The sequence below is a fragment of the Aptenodytes patagonicus genome, chromosome 1 (assembly GCF_965638725.1).
Source record: "Aptenodytes patagonicus chromosome 1, bAptPat1.pri.cur, whole genome shotgun sequence".
Classification (NCBI taxonomy): Eukaryota; Metazoa; Chordata; class Aves; order Sphenisciformes; family Spheniscidae; genus Aptenodytes; species Aptenodytes patagonicus.
In genome coordinates, this window is record NC_134949.1 from 88,464,566 (window position 1) to 88,478,329 (window position 13,764).

The following is a 13,764-nucleotide window of genomic DNA, read 5'->3' on the forward strand; positions in this document are numbered from 1 at the left end:
CACAGAGATGTTAGCTGGCAACTACAGGCTGAAGTCAGAGACAAATTATCAAAAGCAAAAAACAAATTTAAGAGCACAAATCCCACTGAGAAACAAAATAATGTAGGCTTTTAAATGTTTTATATGCTCATCAAAAATTCCCCCTTTTCATCTTTGGGCCTGGAAATCAGATCATTTTCAAACTTGAATGCAAGTTGCCATCTAAACCCGTATTTAGATCAATACATGAAGTATAATATGAATTTAAGTACCCAACAACAGAAATCTGAACCAGAAAATGATAGTTGTGTATTTTTTCTACTTTGATAATCCTTGATACAAAATGGGAACCCATTATGCTGTAATTAGACATTTTTAAAAGGTCTTTTAGATCTTTGGATGAAAGACAGTATCTGGATGCCAAGCTGTTGTCAACTGTTTGTACTGTCTGGAATTGTATGTTCAAATCCTGGCTCAATCAAGCCAACCTTTCTTATTTCTGAGACAGCTATTGCAATGTGCTGTGATTTACTACAAGCAAAGCTTTCAAACGAGGCCATATAATGTAGGGCTGTTTCAAAAAGTGCCTATAAAAACAAAATCTTAATACTCCACATGTTGCGTGCAAGTATATTCTTTATAATTTACAAGATGTTATTGTTTTTAATGGCCATCCCTCCAAACTTACCTGCCAGTTTGCAAATTGCTAACAGCAACAAAAACTCATCAGAACAAACTGCGCCCTCAGTGTCACCTACACTCTTCTGTATCCTCCAGTCTGTTGGCACAACTGTCAACAATTCTCAATTACAAGTCAGTAATTCTCTAGACAATGCACACGAAGAGAGAGGATACAAATCGTTGTGTCAGCTTTGCAGGTTTTGCAGTGTTAATAGAAACCATAGTGCCCAAGATTTGTTTTAGTCTTTAGTAACTGCAGCTATCACCTTGATAAATATGGCAATAGACGTATTGAGTAAGAAAATGGGACTACTACAAATCACCTCCCGGAATAAGAATTCACTTTAAAAATTACAAACACTAACAGTATCATGGCATAGCTTATAGGAAAGATAGTTTGGCAAAACTATAAAACTTTCAGGAAAAAGAAGTAATTTCAGAATAAATTATTTAAATTATTTTAATATAGTGGCATCAAAATAATCTGTTCCTCAATAATAATCTTTGTCGATAGTCTCTTCTCGCAGGATGTCATTCAGAGGACAGTATGTCAACACCCAAACTATGGCTGTGTACATTCTGTCTTAGGATCTTTAGTGTCGTTTGCCAGGCACTGTCGCCAACTTAAAGGTTCTTAAAAAATATAATCAAATGCAGCTGTCGCCAGCAATAGTCCCCACCTAGAATCATGGAAATTAAGTGCTATGCCTCAGTGTCATTAACAGGCAATAAGTCTATTTCTACAAATAACATGTTGATATACAAAGCAAGGAATAGCTTATTAGGGGAGAAAGGAACCAAGCATTATATAGGAAAAGCATGTCATCCTCATACAAATAACAAATGGGGCGCACTCAGCCTCGCAGTCCCTTGTTTCACCTCGTTGACCCTGTTCACTCCCACAGCCATGCAAGGGATGATGTTCTTCCCACATTTCACTTAGGCAGGTCTGTAAGAGAGTGGACAGTGCCAGTGTTGTGCCTACTTCAACTCCCACCCCACCACTGCCTCTTGCCAGGTCTCCACATCTGCTCCAGACCCTCTCACTACTGCTGGTTTCAGTGCTTACACTGCAGCATCTCTCATCGCACTGTGCTGCCAGCTACCTCGTCCGGTGCTGATGATACAACGTCAGACATGTCCTACTTCAGCTAGAGCAATTCCAGTTTGACAAGTACTGAAAAATGGCTAGAACCAGGCCCCTACCTGAGCACCTTCAGCTCTATCACTGCACACAAGAAGTCCAACAACAAGGAGAACCACTGCACTTCTCTCCATATTGTTCACCTATGACACTGACCAGTATGTATGGATATTTCTGATTGTAGTGAACTCCTTCCCATTAAGAGTGCGTTGTGTCCAATTTTTGTTGCTTTTCCTTCATAAAATACTTCATTGCCCCAGCTGAAAACTGAAATAAACTCTATGAAAGAAATGAAAATAACTACAGCAAAGCAACTCCCAAAAACTTAATCTGCTCCATTCTGGCTATTTCCAATATATGGCGACAGATCCTGCCTGTGTGAGATTCCAGCCACAGAGTTACTGATGAATCCGTGGTCAGAGCACAAACTCAGCAGGACTGTACCTCTGACTGTGGTGATCAGGGACCATGTGTTTTCATTTGAACCTCAGTTTTCAATTAAAACTAAACACTTCTAGCTCTCATGGCTGTGAACCAAAATTTCAATGTAGAGTGAAACAAATACAGTAAACTTTGCAGACACTCCAGAAGAGGAAGGGATTGCAGTTATTAACACTGAGGAACTAAAGCTCAGGTCCTTGAAGGTTCTTGAGATACTCATCACCCACTTTAGGCACAGAGATTTTTCCACCCTCGAAAGTGTCATCCAGCCGCTGCTTAAGCCTGGAGAGTTGAGATCTCATCTCTGCAAGCCAGCACATTGACACTGTGCCTCCTGCACCACTTCATAGAGAGACGCTGCTCAAAGCTCTCAACTGAAAGCTCCCAGGCAGCATATTCAAAGTATGTGCTCTGACCTAATTGAGAAGGAGGGAGGGTGAAGCTTCTCCTTAAGATTAAGCAGAGCTTTCTGATTGAGGGCTGCTTTCAAAGGCTTAGGTATGCAAATACCCATGAAAATGGACATGACACATCAGAGACCATTAACTGTGCAAACACTGCTTCCTGAGAAACGGAAGCAGCAGTAATTGTACCTTAGCTAGCTGCTACAATTACTCAACCTAAGACTATCCTGGGAAGTAAAAGAAGCATAATCTGCTATCGGTATGTTTGTTAAAGACAGAAGTCTAAATCATATCAAGAATTCATGCTTACACAGTCATATATACATTCACACACCACTTGATATTGATATTAATGTTTGTATCCTCGTTACATTGCTTTAGACAAGGATCGTATGGAGTAATGTATTTAAAGAACATTGTGGCACAACAGGTGGAACCTATTTCTGTTGTTTAGAAACCAGACTTTTATACCCAGTTTGTCATTCACTAACTGGATTCAGCCCCTTCAATCTCTAATACATAAAACAGGAGAATTACAGTTGCCTCCCTAAGGTAAGATAAGGACTGTAGGCAGGTTCCCTGAAATAATAAATACAGGCAGCAGAAGATTTAGGATTACAGCTTGGTTTATAAATCTGTGCATTTTCCCTAGACTGAAGGCCACTGAACGGAGGAAACTCATCAGCGGGGTTTGACATTTTATCATTTGTGCAAGAATATGACAGTCTTGCAAAATGTATGGCTATGCAGAAGACATAAAATATCTGTGGGACTTAAATGTGGCGTAGATTAGTTGTTCTTTGAGCAGACTGCTGTCTTTCCAATACAAAGTCTTCTGGAAGGAACTACCTCCACAATTCAAAATACTTTCAAAACACTTGTGTAGAAAGCATGACATCTGAACAGCTGCAACACTGCGTGGCGTAGACTGGGTACAGCTTAGTTAAATTCCTTCTCAAAGGCTAAATGTAAAACATGTTCTAAAATGTAAACAAAGAGATCTGAAAACTGGATTGCTGTTTGCAGGGCTTGGACAGCTGGCTTGCCCAGGGTTAGTCAAAGTTCCTAACGAGTACCAATTATGACATGTTCAAAATATTTTAAAACAGATACAGCTAAATAGGTCATCTTGAAAGCAGCTACCATAGCAGACTGAGTGTGGTACATGTGGACCCATTCAGTCATGGCTTCCCACAAGGGGGTTTCAAGTGGTGCCAAAGAACTGAGCAGAAACGTGCATTGTGTGTGCCAAAGACAGCAATGAGGTGAAAGGTGGAAGGAGAGGGGAATAAGAAGGCAAACCCTGCCGCAAGCACCAACTATTGAGGCACTAGTCTAGACATTTAAACCTGCCTACACCGCGCCTTCCTAGAATATCAGAGTTAACTGCACCGGTCTGGCAGACCTGACATAGGACCTACAAAAGATCCTTGCCCTTCTGGGGCACAGCAGCTGTGAGCTAGGCAACATACTGCTGTGCACGTGAAATGGCACTCACTGTGTATTTCAAAAGTACCTGAACCTTTCTGGGAAGAGGGAAGGGTGCCAGCAAAACTGTCTGCAAGCTCTAGTTGATCTAGAGCTGATGCTCAGGCTTCTCAAAGAAGAATTTAAGTGGAAGACTGGATGAAGAACCCATCCGCTACCTCAGTCCCTAATCTGTAACTTCACTGATGAATCCCATCACCAGCAGACCTCAACTTCCCTTTCTGCCTCGCCTCTGTGGAGAGTTTTGTGCAATGGACCATGTGAACACAGCCATGAGTGGATGCTCTTGAAGAGCTCCTGAGTTTGCTGAACACTTTGACACTAACAGACAGTATAAGAGACACAGATCTGTTGCACATTCACTGAAACAGTCAGTCTGCTCCCATCCCCATCCCCTCCCGATGCTTCCAATTGGTACTAGAGGTGCCAGGAGTAATGGGGCTGGAGGAAATCTCCCCATAATATTAGACTCCTCCAACAGCTTGTCTTCAATGGTGCTCCTTTAGCACAGGCAGTTCTCAAAGAAACTTCAGAAGCAAATGCTTAATTAATGGTGCCAGGCCACTGGTGAGCCAGAGGGTGGAAAAACAGGAACGGGGAACGAATGTCCCCCTTTCAGTAAGATTAAGGTTACAAGGTAAAAAGAAAGCACAGAGAACAGACAGCAGAAAATACAGGTGGTAAAATATATGGTACTTCTTGGAGGACTACACCTGTTAAGCTCTGCCTTGAGGAGATGATGACAAGAAATGGAAAGACAAAACGTCTTTCATCTCCTTAACCTAATCTGCCTGAGACAACTTCAGCACTTTATGGCGGGGACCAGCTCTCTTTTCTGTTTGCAGAGCATAGCGGAGACCGCTATTCTGGTTTATGAGATATCCTCCTAAGTGGAGACAAGTAATGGTAACACTAACAGGTCAGCAGCCCTACTGCTTGCAAAACCCAGCAGACAGCTCTGAGCAGTGTTGACAGCTCTGAGCAGTGTTGTGCTGCTGGAAGGACTTGCTAACTGAAGGCAGAGAGCAGGCAGAGCTTCTTACAGCAGAGATGATTTATAGTGACACTTTAATGTTAGACTTTGCTTTGGGTTGCTCCTAAATGTTCTGTTTCTCATAAGATGTATGTAAAGGAACCCAAAGCCCCTGGTTTCCCAATGTTTGAATTCAAGATATCAAGTGTCCAAGTACAGCAGCGGCACAATAGGCAAACAGAAGCATCAGATGTCGAACTCTTTCAAGTTAAAGTGAGCTTTCTGTAGATGAATACACCTCTATGTTGATTATTCATGACAAACACCTGAAAAAAATCCTGAAATCAACCATCCTAAGTTCTATGAATTCTTGTAGATTTGGTTTGCTCAGAGAGGTTGGTGCATCTGTTATCTATCTTTTAAAGATCACATATTGCTATTTTCAAGTAATAAGTACAATTAGCAAAATTTACTAAACTGATCGCATAATTTAAGAAAGTGTTGTAGAGAATTTATTGTTACTCAATGGAAGTCATTTAATGTGTTCCTAACTTATTAAGCTGAAATAACTGTTTTTAGATGCTGAATACTGGTAAAAGTCTCAAAAATAGTGTCGTCGTGTAAACTGTTAGACAAATCGAGTGTATTAAGGAATTCCTGTAGACAGTAGCACAGACACTGAGCTAATTTTTTGAAATAGATGCCAACAGTTTAGCTGCAATGAACAGAGTATTCAGATAACTTACCTACTGTTTTGGTTGTGAGATAACAGACTGATTTTTACCATTTATTTCAGGACCATGAGTGTACCGTTCTGGTTGACTCATGGCTATGTGTTCATTTTTGGAAGAGGTCTGAATTCCATTTCATGACTGTCCACGGGCTGCATCATAAATTCAAGACTACACACTCCCCTCTCTCCACCGATCTCCCACAGATGCCAAAAGGAAGCTTGTACAGAGATCAAAGGAAGAATTTGGGCTCTGTGTAGTAAAATAAAACTTTCAGTTGTTATTTTTTACATCACATTCAGAACTGCTTACTGGAAAATGTTCCCTTTGCTAGCATTATTGCCACCCTTGCTCCTGTCTCTTTTTCCTTCCCCATCCTTTTTTCTTTTCTCTGCCTTCTTTTTCGTCTGTATGTGTCATCACAAATTCCCATGCCCTGTGCAATGTGTTGGAATGGCCACTGTTGTTAGCATGCAAAGTGCCACTATTAACCATGAGTACTTGCACTCCGGCAAATCCTGAGGAGCAATGGTTCAAATCTACCTCCAGACTTAGGACACAGCACAATGGCCCTCACTTTCTGCACAAGAGAATATTGCAGATACCTATATCTGCAATGTCACAGCTCTGTTTAACCCCACCCCGCCCACATACACCACATTTTTCAAGAGGCAAAAAGCAGAACCCAGGCACTTACTAACTGCCATACTCATATCAGACACTCACCCAGGTGTTCAGTATCTTGTCCACCAAAGTATTCAGGAGTAAGTAGTCTCTGTCCCAGTGCCAGGCACTGTAGGCAGAGACAGGTTAATATGCCAGCCCCAAGTGCCCCAAATTAACTATTAATAAATAGAAATTATTGAGTTCAGTAGCATGAAGTTTTCCCTCCAACTCCAAAATGGATTTAGATCAGTAAAGTTAGTTTCAGGCACAGGGGATCTAGTTATAAGGTCCACCTGAAGACTGAGGAACAGAGAAGCAGTCATCTGACCCTATGCACCACAACAGTTGAACCCTCCTAAAAATGGTGGGAAAAAGGATCAGAAACTTCTGAACTCCTCTGCTTTGCCTGTTCCCGTATGGTAACCATACAACAATACAGAGCTTTTTGCTTGGAAATTCCAGTGTGCTTTAGAAACCCCCGTTTCTAAACAAGACCTTTCTAACAAGACCCTGTGAGGCATGGTTCTTTTCCCCACTTTCGAAACAGGAAAACTGAAAGGAAATGTTTTGCCCAAGATCACTGTCCAAGCCCAGAACACGTTCTGGGATTGTCTTTACAATTGTCACTACATCATGTTGCATTCACTAGCATTTCACATACACATGAAGAGACTACAATCTCTCATATTTTGTGAGCTGAGCAGTTCAGCTATCCTAACTTTCTCAGCTGAAGAAAAAATGTGGTCATACAGAATTAGCCCTGATACATCAGAAGAGAAGATTTCGGTACTAAGGCTACAACTCTGTCAATGCCCCCCTCAGTCTACTTGAGTGTCAATAATGTTCTTACAATCGTTGGCACAAATTAGTGCAGGTAAAGCATTCCTCACTCTTGCAGTTAATAAGTGACTGAGAAAGCCTATCAACTTATGCAGAAGAGGTTGTTTGCAACCAACAGTAGATGCAACAGTTTGCCACCGACATGCAGATGGAATGGGAGCTGACTGAAAAGCTCCTACTGTCTCACTTGGCATTTTTGCTTATATTTTCGAAGATAATTCTAACAAGCTTATCAAATATCAAGAAAGTATTGAGGTCTGAGAATGGCGCAAAGTGTGTCAGACTGACAGATCTGGGATCTGAATTCTTTCATTGAGCCATAAAGTTTAGCACAGGGGACAACTGTACAACCTTCTCTGTCAATATCGCTCTATTGCTACTTTGAGAATGATGTCAAAATTTTGCCTGCATGCCATCCACTCCATCACTAGCCTCTTTGAGAGGTTACAAATAGGACAGTTTGGTGTCAAATACTGTGGTGAGATTTGACACACACTTGGGCACAGAATTGGGATCACCCTAACAATTTTATAGATGACCCCAAACATCAGCCATGTCATGTCCTAGAATAAAAGAAATGACTTTGGGATGCTCTGTATGCCTTCTCATCACCAACCTGCCATAATCAATCTGGTTTAAAACTATCTACTTTTCAACAACTTCAATTACATTAATTAAATGCAAGCTAGTTATTAAAACAGTGTTTCATCTGAACAGCCATCAGATCGCTTCACCACCGCTCAGTAAACCTCAGCAAAAATATTCCTAATAATCACCCTACTAATTTTTTCCACTCTCACAACTAGAAGAGATGTATGGATCCAGACTTCACAACACTGGGATCGATGACCAGACCCCAGTGAACGTACAGGGAACAGAACTGGATCCTGTCCCTGGGGCTGGAACTTGCATTTCTCATTGAAAGGAGAGCTTAGTCCTGCAGTGCGGTGAGGCGAGAAGGGTAGGACAGAAAGTGAAAAGAGTCCACAGTTGCCCAGCCCCAGCCTAAATCAAGAACAGGAGTTAAGGGCTCTAATTTCCACAATTAGCATAAACACTTTCAGGGACACTACACTGCCTGGGAAATAGCCTTAGTAACGCCTCACTAATACTGCCCTGACCTTGCCCCTCCCAGCACATCCTCTTTGCATTTACACCAGGTGGTGAAACTCGAGTAGGAGGCAAAAAAGTCATGACTGTGATAGAGACACTACTCAAAAGGGGAAATCAGGAAAAGCCTGCAAAGCCACTCTCCAGCATGCACATGACCGAACAGGAGCACTGCACCGGGCATTGCTGGGAGATGTAGGGCTACTGACCCATTTCCTCGCCTACTCCTCTGAGTCCAACCTGGGGCGTCCAGCAGGGTTAACTGTAGTTTGTACCAGGACTGCACAGCAAGGCACGCAGAGATGGTTTTGGGGGGCAGAGCCTGACAGTGAGCAGGAGGGCTGTGCATAATAGACCACCCGTTTCAAGTAGGAAAAACATCAGTAAAAAGGGAAACACTTCAAACAATTAAACATATCAAAGAAATTCTAAGGATCATATCCTGTATCCACAGAAATCAGAATGCAGATTTTAAGGACAGATTCATTAGTTTTTAGAATCTCTCTTCAGACATATGGTGAAATTTGTTTTGAGTAGTGTTAGGAGCTCCCAAAACTTCTAATTGTGTTATAAATCGGTTTGCACAATACTGCTATTAGCCGTTTTTTATCAGGACCTCTTGAGGTGATTTTTTTCCCAGCATGTGTGATTTCACTAAAACAACCTGTTGCTCTTTAAAGTTTTGTTATGAATTACCCTCAATATTATTTCTAGATAACTTCAGCCAGAGAAAACACCTCAGAGCTCTACGGAAATTTCTCCTTCTGCCTGATCCTACATGTATCAGAAGCCACCCTGCCCAAGATTTGGGGAGGGGAGGCGGAGGGGTCCCTCCGTGGAATTACGTCTGCATCCGGCATGGCCGGCCGGGCTCAGCCTGAAATGCCCCTGGCTCCCCGTCGCCTTCGGCTTGCCCCCCCAGCCCGCCTCGCCGGGGGCTCTGCTCCTCTGGGTTTCTGCACCCCCAAAGCCAGACCCCGGCGCTGCACTGCGGGCTCTCTCCCCTCCCGCCTCGCCGCCCGTGCGAACCCCGCAGGCTGCGCCCCGTCCCTTCCCCGTGCGCCCCCAGCCCCCAGCGCGGGCGGGCTGGCCCCGGCGGGAGCATTGCCCGCCCCGGCCCCGCTCCCGGCCCCGGCCCCGGCCCCGCTCCCGGGCGCGCACCCACCTGCCCCGCGGGCCCGCGCCCCGCACACCTCGTCCCGCCGCCGGGGCTGCTCCTGCCGCCACCAGCTCCTGCCCTTACTCCGGCACTGGGCAGGGCGGCGGCAGCATCCCCCGCCGGCCCCCCAGCTGCCGCGGCGGCACTTGCAGCCTCACGGGAACCGGCGGCGAGGGGAGGAGGGGGTGGGGGAGAGAGAAACCCCTGGCCAGGGCCCCGTCCCAGCCCTCCCCGCCGCCTCCGGCACCCGGGCCCGCTCCCACGGGCCACGCAAGGCGGGGCGGGCGGCGGCGGCGACCGCGGGGACCCGCCCGGGCGCGCCCCGCTCCGCGCCGCGCCGCTCCGCTCCGCGCCGCCCCGCGCTGCGCCCACAGGGAGCGGCCCGCGCCGCCCGCGGCCCGCTGCTCCCGAGCACGGCGTCCCCGGCCAGGGCATCGCGCATACCGCCCAGGGGGTGCAGGAAAGTCGGATGCTTCTTCATGACCCTTCCTGCAGCCGGGCTACGCTGCGCTGACCGACGTGCGAGCTCCCCTGCACGGCACGGGGGTACGGCCGCGGTGCGAGTGCTGCTGCCTGGCTCTGGCTCTTGTGGTTCCCCGTGCAGCGGCACTCGACAGGTTGGCACCCGAGTTCTTAACCCTGCAGCAGGACACTACTGTGGGGAAAAAAAGCATTGCTCGCTCAGTTTTCTTTTCAAGACCGGGGTCTTCTTCCAGTTCACACCGAAAAAGTCTGGCCGCCTGTTTTGTGCTGTTCCCTGCTACCTGAACCCCATGCAGTAAAGATACCAGACACCCCTATCTCCTGAAGAGAAAATCCTCAGCTCGCTCTGTACAGTTAAACTGTTGTGTGGCTGTGCGGATACGTACAGCTCCAGATTTGCTATACTCACCAGTTTATTTGGATCGTAAGAATTGAAATGCAGAGAATGAAATGCTTTCATCATTATTTGCTAGCACTTACATTATTACACTGCTTTTCACGTCCGAAGATCTGTCAACGTTGGTTGAGAGCAACACTCTCTTTTGGGATCATTATACAGTTTACATCTGAAATCTCTTAACCTCATAAAATGCTTTTTTTAGGAAAAGTAGCACGTAGCGCGATACTCAGATTCTGGTGCCATTCTACAGCCCAACCCTAGTGGTCTGGATCTGTCCTGAGAGTCCAGTTTTCATTTTCCCAAATAATAACAACAAAAATGTCGTTAGAGTTGCAATGTACTGGTGCGAGTGACACTTAGAATATATTAAAAGTGTATTGTAGTTCTCACCCTAAAGACACAACAGAGACCTTCACTTCTGAAGGAGATCCATGAGGCCTAACTTTAGTAAATGACTAGTCCACGTATTAGCAGAATTACCGACGGACTTAAAGTCATCTAGGTCCTCAAATAGTGTTTCATGTAGTAGGATGCAGTTAATTTTGATAAATAATTGTATTTATTTCCCCGATTCTACTGCAGTACACTAACTTTTTAAGAAATAGATCGTCATCCTTACGATAGTTATTACAGTATAATTGCACAATCATAATGAAATGATTGCAAATACTTTCCAGATTAAAAAAAAAAAATTACTAATTGCAAAGGTGAATGAATAGCTTCCTTATTCTTAATCATGCTTAATTGGAGATGCTTCTAGATAAAAGGTCTACAAATTCAGAGAACTCCCCATTAAGGTTAAACTAAACGTTCATTTAGGGACCCAGGCAAACCTAACACTTCCCTGCAGCAGTCAAAAGTGTTAATGTTTCGAATCCCAAATCAAAATAAACTCTTGTTTGAAGAAACAGTAGAGATTTCTTTGTACACCAAGTACTTGGAGTCAGGTTTTTCAGGACTACGCCATAGCATGGCAATTAAACTAAACTTTTTTAAGGTTATTCTCTGGTTGTGCAGAAACTGGAGGAGAAAAGGAAGTTGGTTATTTTAAGTAATCATCTAGCTATAGGTATGGGGCAGAGACAGAAAAGGTGGAAGAACACGAAGCCTTTAAAATGGGAAATGATCCAGGTCAGATGTCAGATTGGGGTACCTTTCCAAACTTCTTCCACAAAATCTGTAAGTCAGATATTGCTGTATTCATTGCTGCACTACCCCCACTTAGCCAAAGGTGGAATTTATGCCATAGGTTTTGTGTGGCTCAGTATTTAAGGCATGGTTGTATCAAATAGGAAACAATGTAACAGAACATTTTATTTTTTTGATTTCTCTTGATATTAATTGTAGTTCCCCATTATCTGTCATTTCATCACCTTGTGATTGCTTCTTTCACCATGATAGTAGCAACAGAGCAAAAACTGTTTCCACCGATAAAAATGGGACAATGGAGAGGCAGCAGGACAAGCCCAAAGGGGCCTTCTGTACTCTTGCTGGAGAACTCGTGGCTTCCTAGAGCTTAGCTACACAAGCCAAGGTAGTAAAGTTACATCCATTCACGGCCCTTGTATCTAAGCCTGAGCAACACGACAGGCATTCTTCCTCTATCTCACCTACGGAACCCTCAAATCCCAATGTTTGGAGAGCTCAGCCAGGATGTAGAAGGCTCAGCTCCTCCTGTGTCTAAGCAGATTTGAACCCACATCTCTCACTTAGCAAGGAAATAGCCTAAACAGCTGGCCACAGAGCATTCCAGAGGAAGAATTACCCATGCTGTCCTTTTGAAACCCATGCTATCCTTCGGTTTTTTTCACATGGCCTCATTTTATTTTGAATTAGGTGGGAGGAAAAAGAAAGAGTAAGTTCCTTACACCAGGGGAACACTAACATTTTGAGTCCTGTGCTAATGACAGCTGATTGCGGTTTTGACTCTGTCACTCTCTTTGCAGATGAAGCTGCCATTTTTAGTAGAGACTCTGGATCCAAGCCAGCTTCAGTAGTGACTTGCTTTGGGAGCTAGTCCTTATATCCCAGCTTCTCTCTGCTTTTGCCATATGCAACATATGCTTAAAATACAGCATAAAAACAACAAGTAAAAGCCAAATATTTTATTTTTATTATTTAATTCCCTATTTATTGTAATACTAAACAGCATTAGTAGCTCAGTGATACGGTAGTGCCTGTGAAAGAGGCAAACCAACAAATACTGAGGATCACTTCTACTTCAAAGGCACATGTGAGAGTAAAAAGAAAAGGAATACACAGAACTACAGAGAACATGCAGCTGTTTGTTCCTTTAAAACTACAAGTCAAAACCACCCTTGAATATTTCCTGGAAATACCACAAGCAGTTAAACAAGGAAAAGCCAGGAAGGGCTGAGCTGGAACACCAGACCTAAGGGTAAAGAAGAGAAAAGCTGAGGTGGCAAGAGACTTCTGTGGTTTCCAGGGTAGTGTGGTCACCTCTACCGCACTGTGGCCTTCAGGGTTTGATCTCAAAGGATCAAAGGCTGTATTGTCAAGCAAGTCTGTCAAGTTGCAGCAGGTCCCTTGTGATGGAAAGACACCTGTGGTGTCAGTGGGGAGATTCAGGGAGCAACGAGGTGTGTCTCACAGAACAAGGAGAGAGTTCAGAAGGACCCTCAGAAACAGCTACTTTCCTCTTGCAAGGGCTTTGTTTGATGGCAGGGCTGGTATGGCTTCCAACTGTATATCATCAGATGCCCAGGCTTGTTAGCAACTCAGAGGCAAAAGTGGGTTGGGAGAGAGGTGGGCAACTGCTAGGAAGGACTCCTAGAGGAGACCATTGATTGGAGTGGCATCTGTAGTCTGTTGGACCTACTGAGGTTCTATGTATGTAACGCATCTTACTGTGCAGAATTAAGGCAAATAGGGTCCCATGGACTGTCCTTTAGGGCACAGCTGGACAAGTTATGTTGGGCTGCTGATTCTTTTGATGATGCCTCTGATGATCCCTGGTCGGGAATAATGGCTCTGTTGGATGGCATCTTACACTGGCTGTGTGGATGACTTTATACACTCCAAGTTAATTTCCTAGTGAGCAGCCAGAGTAGGGAATGTGCAGATGCCATGAGGTGATGGAGTCTCACAAAGGCATGGGGAGTGGTGAGGTCATGTGTTGATGTGAACAGGGCAGGTGTCAGCTTATAAGGCAGAGCACTGAAGGTTGCTCTTTGCATACAGGCATTTTGTTCACCCATTGCTGGTCCCCTCTAGGTGTGAAGGACAAAATAATCCCACAGAAGCA

The 13,764-nt window shown here is 44.4% G+C and overlaps 1 protein-coding gene across 2 annotated transcripts in view; it reads right to left on the bottom strand.

Moving 5' to 3' along the window:
* CASR (calcium sensing receptor) overlaps positions 1 to 10,111 on the bottom strand; it is a 79,443-nt gene extending 69,332 nt beyond the window's left edge. Inside the window, exon 1 of one of the 2 annotated variants that reach the window (XM_076347475.1) lies at positions 10,061 to 10,111. The gene's annotated coding sequence lies outside the window, so the exon portion shown is untranslated. Of the gene's footprint in view, positions 1 to 9,622; positions 9,728 to 10,060 lie in introns of those variants that run through there. The other variant, XM_076347464.1, reaches the window with a different exon arrangement.
* Between the last annotated feature and the right edge of the window lie 3,653 nt (positions 10,112 to 13,764).